Source organism: Ambystoma mexicanum, chromosome 5q, assembly GCF_040938575.1.
Source record: "Ambystoma mexicanum isolate Mex_15411 chromosome 5q, UKY_AmexF1_1, whole genome shotgun sequence".
Classification (NCBI taxonomy): domain Eukaryota; kingdom Metazoa; phylum Chordata; class Amphibia; order Caudata; family Ambystomatidae; genus Ambystoma; species Ambystoma mexicanum.
This window is the reverse complement of record NC_090933.1, coordinates 640269825-640282781: the sequence shown is the minus strand read 5'-3', so window position 1 is coordinate 640282781 and position 12957 is coordinate 640269825. Positions and strand designations below refer to the sequence as shown.

General features: G+C 43.5%; 1 protein-coding gene across 1 annotated transcript in view; it reads right to left on the bottom strand.

Annotated features, from left to right (window-relative positions):
- Positions 1-12957, bottom strand: part of CLVS1 (clavesin 1) — a 973486-nt gene that overhangs the window by 306115 nt on the left and 654414 nt on the right. The gene's annotated exons all lie outside the window — the stretch shown is intronic.

Here is a 12957-nt window from a genome sequence, read left to right as displayed (position 1 = left end):
AGAGAGCCATGAGATGTGATGTTAGGCATGCAGGAACTCCTAGGTATAGTCCAATCACCTGCATGCGCCGAGTATGCACTGTTGCCTAAAGCCGTCACTGACATTTTAGCGAAGGATCAATTCACCTCAGACTTTTGAGGTGCTTGAAAGATGCGTGGATTACTAAATCAAATTGGGGAGTCAGATACAGGTCTGAGTCACTAATGATACCCAGATTGTTTACCATCCTGGCCCTATGGGGAGACAGGGAGCAAGCTGTTGGGGGCAGCCGAGTTGCTCAGGTAAGAAGAAAAATATCCGCTGCCTTAGAACATGGTTGCAGTTTTCTCAGGGTTGGTTTGTTGTCATCCATCACTCTCTTTCAACAAAACATCTGTCCGGGTAAGTGAGAATTTCAGAATGATTAGAGCATTTTAAATGCGGTGGTAGCACACGTCATAAAGTAGCAGATGAAAAAAGGCATGGCTTAGGTATGAACTGAAATCGAGAGGGGATAGTATTGAGCTTTGACAGACCCTGAATGAGACAATCCGGGCTGTGAACAGGGAGGTGGCATGGAGGCCACTTCTCATCTGTCCGACAGGAAAGAGGTGATCCATAACATGGCGGCTGGGTATTAAACCCGTGGTTCTTTGGCCTTGCCAATATAATACACTGTTTCCCAACTCTTTGCCATGCATATTTATTTTTCTGAGAATTCTGAAGCAATTCTATGACAAATAAAGGTTCGTTTGTCGAACTATATTTTCAAGCTAGGAAATACTATTTCTCCTAATTTCCAGAGCTTTCTGCATTAAGGTATTGTACTAAATGCTTGGAACCAGTGTTAATTACAATTCTGGGTGTTTCTCCCCAATGCAGCCCTACCAGGAAACTTCCAATGCTTAACTTTCAGACCAAAGACATGACTGATGCAAAGTGTATCCATTTGTCATGTTTTAAATTTTTTTACACTCTGACACTGTCCAAAAGATTATCTGCTGCAGTTACCGACAAGGGCTGCTTTGTTTCTTTTTTCTATAAGGCAATTCTCAATTACGCTAACTGCAACATGCAATTCTCACTTCCAAAAACTAGCCCATACAATGCTCAACTTCCAACAACTGCAACATGCAATGCTCACTTCCAAAAACTGGCCCATACAATGCTCAAACTTCCAACAACTGATTGCATGCAATTCTCACTTCCAATAGCTGGTCCATGCAATCCTCACATCCAATAGCTGTTCCATTCAAATGGAATGTTCGATTTTTCGAACCTGGTTGAAGAAACCACAATGCAATTCTCAAGCTTCTCGTTTCTGACAGCGTCCCTGTTCAGTATCCCAAAGAGGCCCTCCCCCTACCCTTGAGACAGCGTATTTCCTAAAATGAATACCTCAAGGTGGCTCACAGTCATCCCACATAGATATTGTCCATATGCATGTAATTTTAGTAATCAGCTCCTAGGACTCAACCAAACTTGGGTGGAAATAGGTACCGATCCCGGCAAAAGGAATTAAAGAACATAAGTGGGACAGCAATAAGAAACCTTTTCTCTAATGTTTAAACAATGCCAGATGAAAAAATCATTGGGACAGGCGTTTAACAGAGAAACTACTTTTACCATGGTGCTTGGGGTGCATATGACATGCCTGAGGTCCAGGGAACACTGACAACATAAAATAGGTTGGTAGCAGATGAAGAGAGGTTGCTACAGAACAAACTGCATGATGGGTTAGGCCCCCAAGGGAGATGATCGCTGTAGACTTAAAGTAAGAGAGCAGTGAGACAGGGGCGCATGTAGTCAACAAAGTGGACTACTTGACCATGACTATAGCCAACAGTGGGAATATAATTTGCTTATTTGTTGTCAGGAAGTAGCAGCAATAAAAGTGAATCACAACCTCAAAGGTTAGATGTGGAGTTTGTATACAAAACACACCACGAAGAAAACACATGGATCACACTGTAAAATCAGGACTTCCTGGCCCCAAAACAGGTTTAAGGTTTATTTCTAATTCCATCAGGATAATGTAATTGGATATAACAATTAAATTAAGGCATCTTTAGCCACATCAGCATAATGCCATATTGTAAGATGATATCATTTGACAGACTTGATGAAAACTCTAAACTCTAGCGATCACATAGGAGACAGGGCAGTGATAAGAATTAGAAGTGAATACAAGTCATTGGTTGAACAGAAAAAAGTTGCAAAAAAACTGTGGTGGCAAGTCTTACTATTGCGTTTACTATGAGGGATATAGTAAGACTTTTTCAGAAATGATCCATGATGGGACATATAATTATCACTATATAAGGAAGATCGATTCTCCTTTTTAGATAATTCAGAGTTAAAGATTGGTATCGACTCTAACAAATTATTGGAATGTGAACCATTAGTGTTTAATCTCTCTGTTAAGTCTATGCTGTTCAACGATGAGAGATCTGTATGGGCACCATACCTTTTGTTGCTTTTTAATTCAATAACCACATTAGGGTTGGTATCAGAATCTTTGACGCCTGAAGAAATTGTCCCAATATATAACAAGGGTCAGAAGATATCCTGGAATCTACAGGTCAATTTCTCTACTTGGCTCGAGAGGAAAGATATATAGGTAAACAGTATTGACTACTTAAGAGGTGTGGATACAACAAGGTAATTCTATAAATGACCTACAGGGCAGGTTTACTAATGCCTTAGTAAGGCTTTCCACGGGCTAAACCAGGGGTAAAAGGCCCGGCATCCTGAGTTAATGGGCCAAGCGAAGTGAGGGCGGTAAACAGGGGCACTGGGACATTTATCCCTGGTATAGCCCGTGGAACGTGTTACTAATGCTATTAGCGCCCCGGGTTACCAAAGCGGTAACGCAAGGTGCTAAAAAAGTATTTTCATTCATTGAATGGGACGCTGCGCGAGTTCTGTTCAATTAATGAAAATACTTTTCCAAGATCTTATGATCTTTCATCTCTAAGCCTGCCCTCTTTTGTGCTATATGTCTTTTTGTTTGTCAGCGCCTTTATGCCTAAGGGTCAATAGTGCGCTTAACAAATGTAATGTAATGTAAGATGGCCACCATGGTTGTGGAAGGCAGGGCTCTGTACGGAGCCCCTCTTCCATTTTTATAGTGGCCGGAAAAGCAAAAAGAATACAAGCTGTTGCTTTGGCGGCAGGTGCCACCGCCGCAACAATCAGGTAAATCAGGCTGAGGAGGGGGGTGTTAAAAAGTAGCTTTTTTTAAAGGAAAAGGAGGGTGGGGAAGAGATAGCAGCCTGGGGCAGGGAAGACAGCCTGCGGGTTCCGTGGAACACGGCTGAGATCAGAGGTTTCAGCCTGCGGTCGTGCAACCTGATAGGCCGCAGTCCTTGGCTTTTCCAAATCTTTTGGGAACAAAACTCTTGCCCCAGCTTTGGAAGTATATAGACCAAAGTCTTCTGTTGCTGGGCAGCACTTTGGGAATGTTGTAGAATAGTGAACCTAATTAAGACTAAACAGGTATACCTTACACAACTGATTGCTCTCTCTTTCAGCCCACCAAACGTCCCTCTGCATCTGGAACTTGGTTTAACCTCGATTGAAGATCATATTGCCCAAAAACAGTTCTTTTATTCATATACCGTTGTTTTGCCGACAGGAATTCCTTCAAAGTAATTTACTTTGAAGGAATTCTGCCGAAAAACGAATTGAATTATATAGGGGGTTGGAGTAAGGGGTTAAATTGGGTGGGAGCCTAGTATAGGAAAAGGTGGGTTTAGGAGGGAAACCCCAAATTAAAAAAAAGGAAATTAGATGAGTTTTTCTGCGGAATTCCTTTGAAGTTAACTACTTCGAAGGAATTCCTGTTGGCCAAATGACATGGAACACTTTAATTGGGTGGGTTTGTGGTCGAATGACAGCATGATTAAATATAGAGAGGCTCTATTTGATGTTTAGGGGTGGCTTTGAGCACTTAGAAGCCCTTGAATCGGTCACATCAAGACCGCTCTGAAGTTTCTTAATCAAGAGAATCTGGGGTTAAATCCAACTTTTATTACCTCAGAAGGTAAACAATCATAGAGGCGTTGATTGAGTGGTCGCTAGGCAAAAAGATAATTAACTGTATGGGCTTCTTCACAGGACTTGCATATATGACAATTAAACAGGACTCTGGGACCTTATGTAAGATATTTATATCTCAGATTGAGATTGGGCACCTTACCCATTCATTGCCTCGGTTCAAGCACGGTGGGCCAAAGCTATTTCTGTTTTTTGTCCTTTTTGTCGTATTGATATAGAAACATTGCAACATTCTCTTTTTTCTTGCCATCACTAGGACTATTTTAGATGCAGAAATTTGATTTTTTTAAATAATCATGGTGTCAGCACCTTAATAGCAGTCGAGGAATTATGTACAAATTCGAATTTATTGGATGTGATTTATACCGTGCCAAATTACGTTAGTAATGGTTGTTATTTTCTATTAATAAGGTCTAATTCATGGATTCAACATAATTGATATTTGATATAAACTCTGAATCCTGAATTTGCAATTGTGTGACATATTACAAGACTATGAAGGGTTGTTTTAAAAATTCTATTTTTGATTTTGTTTTTACAAATTACGAAGGGGAGATTTCTGATTTTAATATTCAATTTTGTATATATTTAAGTGTTTCAAGTGTGTGCTACTTTTAAAGGCTCAGTGATCTGAAATAAAGTATTGCAATCGAATTTAATAATAGCACAACTGCTGATCAGAGGGGTCAATAATGGCAGAGCAATACCGTTTCTGGAAATTGTTTGGATCTATTTAATTAATTCGACAGATTTCAGAAAAAAGATGAGCTCTTGCAAAATAGTCAACAGCCTATCAGCTATGGGAGAACAAGTACCTCTATGCAGGGTATACAGTCTTTGTAACGAAAATTGTATGTAGAATGCACATACAACGAACATTTTATAACGAAAAACATAACAAACATGTATGTGGGGGTGGGGGAAAGAGTTACATCTTGTGGGGAAACTGTTGGGGTGGGTTTTTAGTGGTGGGAAACAGGAGTTTGGGGGCCTACCCCTCTAAAAAAGAAGAAAAAAAAAGAAAAAAAATGTGTTGTTTTGTCGTTATAACCTTTTCGTTATATGAGCATTTGTTATAAAAAAATTATTCATTATAAAGACATGTAACCACTATACAGATTGTGTGCTGAAGAAGACGAGCGGATTGGGGTTCCACCTCCTTGACCCGTTGATAATTTGTGAAACATGTGTTGAACAAGCAAGCATTCCCCTCCCATATGAGACTAGACGATGACAGGATCATGAGAACATTTACACCAATCTTGCTCATTAAAGTCCCAGCAAAACAAACCAAAGTGACATTTGTAATAACTTGTATGAAGGAAAAGTTGCTAAATGTAGAACTTTGGACTCTGGTGTGACACATGCACTGAACTGAGAATCCATTTTTCCATTGTGTGAGTACACGTTAAATACAGAATTGTGGACTGTGTGAAATAATGTTATCCGCGACTTTTGGTGACTTTTCCCATGCCATAAAACATATGGTGGTGTTGAAGTAATTGTCTAAAAGCAAATTCATGTCATGAGAAGATAGATTGATGTGAATGTTAAATTGCCATGCGAAAATAAAATCAAGTGATGAAAGATAATCCAATGGATTACATCGAATTACACAAGAAGTTGTAAGAAAATGCACTGGCCAAAATGACTGCTATGAGAGAACCCCACAATTGCTGGGAAAAGACAGTTTAGAGGAAGCCCTCGACATTCATTGGAGCAACAATCACCCCCAACTTGGGAGCACACTTAGGCAGGCCTATGCTTGATGTTCCCAGCCATCTTGGAGCCATCCGACTAGGAAAATGGGAGTTTAATAGGCAGTATTTCTTTAGCGCTTCTGTTAATCCTGTCAATGATAGTTTCATAATTGCAATACTGCTGAGGTTTCAGCCCCGCGCACGCGCAGTGGTATTCTGGCCTGAGAGGTATTTAGCACTGGTGATATTTCAGTCCATTACGCGGTCTCACTTCTGCTAAGTAGATCCATTAATCCTGTTAATCCTGTCAATGATAGTTTCATAATTGCAATACTGCTGAGGTTTCAGCCCCGCGCACGCGCAGTGGTATTCTGGGCTGAGAGGTATTTACCGTTGGTGATATTTCAGTCCATTACGCGGTCTCACTTCTGCTAAGTAGATCCATTGCTTCAAGCGCCCATGCACTGTCAAAGCCTTCAAAACAGTTTCACATTGAGAAAAAACAACATTCGGCGACCTGTAGTAAATCCCTGATATGCTCTGGAGTAGCAGTAAGACTCTCTAACCTCCTTGCCGCCCCGAGCAGTTCACCTTTCAGTGCGCGTCTCCTAACCACTCAGAAATGTGTCGAACATGCCTTGCCAAGGGCACGCAGTTATGACAGCCTCGGCCTTCTCCTCATTTGCATTGCTTCCTCCCTGGTCCTTTCTGACTGTTGATCTTTTCTGTTTGAGGCCAATTTATGCGGATGCACTTAGCATTTATCTGTGCATAATATCCGCTGAGCTTGCATAGGTTGGCTTCAGTGCCACAATTTTTTAATGTTATGTTATGAGAATTTATATAGCGCAACGTACGCCCAACGGCATCTTGGCCCAAGTTACAGACAGGCACAGGAAAACAGAGGAGGTGCAAAGAGTAATTAAAACAAATAAGCCTTTAAAGACCTGCTAAATGACTGATGATTCTCCATGGAGCGAATTATCAAGGGGAGGGAGTTTCAAAGTTTTGGCAGCGGCAGCAGAGAAGGACTGACCTCTAATACGAGAGTATTTAATGCGAGGAATCAGGACTCGACAGGGATCGGCTGGAATATAGCAGCGAAATTTGGCTTGCAAATATTCTGCCCCAAGGCCGTAGAAGGCACGATGGACCTGGCAGAAGGATTTAAATTGAATGCGTTTGGCCACAGGGAGCCAGTGAAGGTTACGCCGTATGGTATGGGAGAGTTTTTTAGGTATGTGCTTCAGACATAGTTTATGTGTGCATATTTTATTATATTACTCAGGAATCTAACGTCCTCCTAAAAAGTGTTGTGAACCAGTCGCACACTCGCTGTCCCTAAAGCAGCAAGATTTCATTTGTTAGCACTTGCATTTCTTCTAGCACCGTACTTATTTACATATTTTGCAATGGGTGTATTCGTACCACAGGAATAAACAACCGTGACACGAATACGCGCTCTATGTAGCAAAGCAATTTTATTTCTCTTATCAAGGATACAGACACATATACAGCGTATAAAGTAGCTCCTCCCTCCGCCCACAAATACGGATACAAGAGTAGAGTTGGATGTGCGCAGTCACACTTAAGCCCTGTAAGACTGTGTGTAAACCAAAAGGCGGCCAACCAGGTCTAAAAGGACCAAGGACGAGCATGTGCACAGACCCAATTTTTTTAAGGACCCTGGACTCAAGGGTTGATAGAGGCCTGCATGCGAGAAAGCGATATGATAAGGAAAATGAACCCATCGCCCATTGAGAATAGTACTGACAGAGACATGAGCACGCAGGACAAGAAACAAAAGGGTAGTAAGCCATCAGGCTGGGAAGGCTGGCGGTGGGAAGAAGGAAAACACGCATTGGCAATACCAACAGTTTAGGCTTCTGCGTAGGCATGGACAAGGCACTTAAGACAAGACCTAGGCTCTGAAGCCTTCGGTGAGGATTGCACGCCCTACAAACTATATACTGATGCAATGATACATTTGTATGTGTGCACATACGGCTCTCTTCAGAGTAGAGGACTACAACACAATATTTGAGCCAGATTGACTCTGGCCTGAGATCGTTTACCTTGGTGTGAAGGTCTTGGAAGAACCTTTGAATGTGTGGTTATGACCATACTAGTTAGGCTGGAGCAGACATCGCCCTGATGAAGGTCCCGCATGGTCCAAAAGGCATTGGCCATGGTCATCTGCTACCAGGGTTCATTAAGATGGACATCTTTTACCACTTGAAACGGATTGCTGAATGTTATTAGTACTAAACTAATGAAGTATTTATCATTGCATTATTATATGGTTTGCGGGGTGTGCAATCCTCACCGATGGCTTTAAAGCCTAGGTCTTGCCTTCGGTATTGTTTATGTGCCATTTACGGGGCATGTTTTGTGGGTTTGCACCCCAGTGAATAAGAGTATTTTCCTTTACTGTCTCTATAAACGATTATATACACAGCAGTGACCACCCACACCCCAATTGTTATGGGCAAAGCACTTGCCAGGCATTGCCATGGTGGTATTCAATGTCCATTGTTGGTAGCAGGTGTAAAATGGTGCGAATACCTGGGCATCTAATAGCAATTTTTGGCAAATGCCCAATACCTATACACAAGCCAAAACTTCTTATCTTTAGCAAAACCTCTCAGTGAAGGGCACACATGGTGCTTATAAATTAAGTGGTTAAAGGCAGACTTGCTTAAGACATTTTTATTAGAGCACTAGATGTCTCACAGCTCCAATTAAGTCATTAACTCTCAGAAGATTGCTTTGAAAAAACACTGGCATGCATTTCGAGTGCACAGTTTGATGGAAAGGCTTGATAAAAGTTTAAGAGTTCCCATTAGGAGGTGTTTTGGGGGGGGGGGCAGAAACTGGGTGAGAATAGCCATAGGGGTCAGCATGGTTATGGGCAGTCAATGGAAGGGTAAATACCAAACAACACCTACAAGCTGTGTATCGTTCCTCATATGCCATTTCTCCCTATATGTAGGCTAATGCAATAGTGTTGGCTTATAGGTGGTGCAAGCACCACCTAATAGGCCAAACTAAAAAGAGTTGGGGCAAAGGACATTTTAACTGTTCTCTAAGCATCTAATGTAATGTTGACCTATATAGCGTGACTTTTGCTAATTCGGTGGCCTCTTGGCAGCAATATTGGAAATGTTGTTCTTGCTTTGACGTGCACTTGACACATCAAGCCATCCATCTTGTACAAAACTGCTTACACCTCTGTAAGATTATCTTTTGATAAGAATGGGCTTGTAATGTTGCTAAAAAAAAAGGGCTCAGCAAGATGTCTAGGAGCGCACTCTGGTGACCATATGCTACCAGGAAAGAGAACCGGGATAGCTTAGATGCGATCCAGAAATGAATGCCATGCAATGCCCAGGTAAACACTGCTTTGAGTGGGTCATCATGTCCAATATTTGAATCAACTTTTCACATCTGATGTCCATTTGCTGGCTACCATTGGCAATTTCAAACAACAATGCAAGTAGCACTTGTTTGTGAGGCGCAGGCCAATGGGGTTCAATACCAATACTAATGTGGGAAGCTGAGGCTGCACTCGGCTGACAGTCACATGACATGTGTGGAGAAAACTGTGCATGAGTAGGAAATGAGGAATGATGAAGCCCGCCAACATGCCAGCTTTTTGTGAATAGCCATGATGGATCTGATCTATACATCAGGCTTGGGTCCTGGGTCTTGGGGCCTCAAAACCTCCAACTCACTCTTCATAAATACTTTCCTACTCGAGCTCTTTGCTCCTCCACCTCCAACTCCCTCAGGGTACGTCGCTTCTCCAAGCAACGAGTTGGTGGTAGATCTCTTTCTTAGGCTAATGCCTCTCTCTGGAACAGCCTCCCTGCCTCTCTGAAACTTGAGGAGAACCATCTCCAGTTTTGGAAGCATCTCAAGACCTTCCTCTTTGCTTCTGCCTTATCTCTTCCTCTCTCTTGCTGATTTCCTGTCTGATACTGCACCAGTCACCTGGCTACCCTCTGATTTTGGCCCAGGTCCCTACCCAAGCAGTTGCACACCCGCACTGCCACCCTTGCACTTGGGTCTGTAACCCTACAGTCCCCTTACCTGCACTTTTGGACACCTGCTGTCTGCACTTACCCTTGCACTTGCCACCTGCTGGCCGCACTTCTTGTTATTGTTTTGATCTCATGTACAGCACTGCCCCTCCTCTTTCCCCTGGCACTTTGACCCTCCCCTTCCCCTGCACTTGTGCTATCTCAATGCCACTTGGCCTAGTAAGATCGTTGTCTCTGTCCTCCCTCTGTTCCCCTTTCCTTGCCTCATTGCACTTTGAAACACTTGTGTATGGGAGCGTTACAAATGCCATATCATATCATATCATATCATACATGTAGAGAAAGAATGTAAGAGCCAAGCACCAAAGTCATTCTGGCAGACTATGGGAGGAGGGCGGATGGTATGCCGAAGTTCCCGGCTGGGGCCCTGGCCATGAAGGCATTCATTCATAGGGGCTGGGGCCCTGGCCATGCAGGCCTTCATTCATAGGGGCTTGGGCCTTGGCCATGCAGGCCTTTATTCATAGGGGCTGGGACTCTGGCCATGCATGCCTTCATTCATAGGGGCTGGGGCCCTGGCCATGCAGGCCTTCATTCATAGGGGCTGGGTTTGTGGCCATGCAGGCCTTCATTCATAGGGGCTGGGACTCTGGCCATGCAGGCCTTCATTCATAGGGGCTGGGGCTCTGGCCATGCAGGCTTTCATTCATAGGGGCTGGGGCTCTGACCATGCAGGCCTTCATTCATAGGGGCGGGGGCTCTGGCCATGCAGGCCTTCATTCCTAGGGGCTACGGACCTGGCCATGCAGGCCTTCATTCCTAGGGGCTACGGACCTGGCCATTCAGGCCTTCATTCATAGGGGCTGGGGCCCTGGCCATGCAGGCCTTCATTCATAGGGGCTGGGACTCTGGCCATGCAGGCCTTCATTCATAGGGGCTGGGGCCCTGGCCATGCAGGCCTTCATTCATAGGGGCTGGGACTCTGGCCATGCAGGCCTTCATTCATAGGGGCTGGGGCCCTGGCCATGCAGGCCTTCATTTATAGGGGCTGGGTTTGTGGCCATGCAGGCCTTCATTCATAGGGGCTGGGACTCTGGCCATGCAGGCCTTCATTCATAGGGGCTGGGACTCTGGCCATGCAGGCCTTCATTCATAGGGGCTGGGGCTCTGGCCATGCAGGCCTTCATTCATAGGGGCTGGGTTTGTGGCCATGCAGGCCTTCATTCATAGGGGCTGGGACTCTGGCCATGCAGGCCTTCATTCATAGGGGCTGGGACTCTGGCCATGCAGGCCTTCATTCATAGGGGCTGGGGCTCTGGCCATGCAGGCCTTCATTCATAGGGGCTGGGTTTGTGGCCATGCAGGCCTTCATTCATAGGGGCTGGGACTCTGGCCATGCAGGCCTTCATTCATAGGGGCTGGGACTCTGGCCATGCAGGCCTTCATTCATAGGGGCTGGGGCTCTGGCCATGCAGGCCTTCATTCATAGGGGCTTGGGCCCTGGCCATGCAGGCCTTCATTCATAGGGGCTGGGGCTCTGGCCATGCAGGCCTTCATTCATAGGGGCTGGGACTCTGGCCATGCAGGCCTTCATTCATAGGGGCTGGGGCTCTGGCCATGCAGGCCTTCATTCATAGGGGCTGGGTTTGTGGCCATGCAGGCCTTCATTCCTAGGGGCTGCCGGAATATCTGCCTGATGACAATTGCAGGCAGCATCAGGGGTCAAATGCAGGCGCACTACTTTCTGTGGGTGTCTTTGTGCTGATGGGGGAGGTGAGGCCCATATGAGATCTTGGTGGCTGAAGGAATTAACAGTGTCCAGCTTTTAACAACCTTTGTGCGACCTCCCCTGAGATCTTTGGGAAGTGTGAAAGGGCCAGGACGGCACGCTTCTCTCGATCATCTTTCCAGCTGGCCATCATGCTATTGCTGTGACTCAGAGGACACCTGGGTGTAGATCACAGTGACTGTACTACCTCCTGGGGGTTACCTGTCCTCCTCAGGCCTTTATCTTACATGCCCCATCAGGGGTTCTTCTTCTGAAGGGGGGCTCCATGTGCCTTAAGGGACTATTACTCTGGAGCTCAGATCCGCCCATGGATAACCCCCTCTGTTGTTACACTTTCCTGCTCAGCATGTATTGGTTTTCTGTTTTCTGATACCATGGAATATAATGTTAAATACTGTTTCTGCCTTTTTATTGTGCTATACTGTTTTATTGGGCCATACTGCTTTTATCGTGCTATACCGTTTTATTTTTCTATACTGTTTTTTATGCTATACTGTATTTATTGTGCTATACTGTTTTTATTGTACTGTACTGTTTTATTCTGCCATACTGCCATACTGTTTAATACACTGTTTTTATGCTATGCTGTTTTTTATTGTGCTATACTGTTTTATTGTGCCATACGCCTTTTATTGTGCAATACTGTTTTTATTGCGCTATACTTTGTTGTGCTATACTGTTTTTATTGTACTATACTGTTTTATTGTGCCCTATACATTTTTGTGCTATACTGTTTTTATTGTGTTATATTGTTTTATTGTGCCATACTGGTTTTATTTTGCTGTACGGTTTTATTGTGCTATTCTGTTTTTTTATGCTATACTGTTTTTATTGTGCTATACTGCTTTATTGTGCCACCCTGCTTTTATTGTGTTATATACTATTTTTAATATGCTATACTGTTTTTGTGCTATTATATTTGTATTGTGCTATACCGTTTTATTTTGCTATACTGTTTTTTATGCTATACTGTATTTATTGTGCTATACTTTTTTGTGCTATACTGTTTTTATTGTTCTGTACTGTTTTATTGTACTATACTATTTTTATTGTGCTATACATGTTTGTGCTGTACTGTTTTTATTGTGCTATACTGTGTTATTGTGCCACACTGCTTTTATGGTGCTATACTGTTTTTATTGTGCTATACTGTTTTTTTATGCTATACTGCTTTTATTGTGCTAATCTGTTTTATTGTGCCATACATATTTTATTGTGCTATACTGTATTTTTATGCTATACTGTTTTACACGTTAAACCTTTCACAACTTTCTACTAGCGCTGTGGTGCCTCCTCGGAGGCAAACAAGTGGACTATTAGTTAAACAAATGAGCTGAATCAGACATACATTTTCTTACTTATAGAAGAATATTGACAGTTCTCAGTT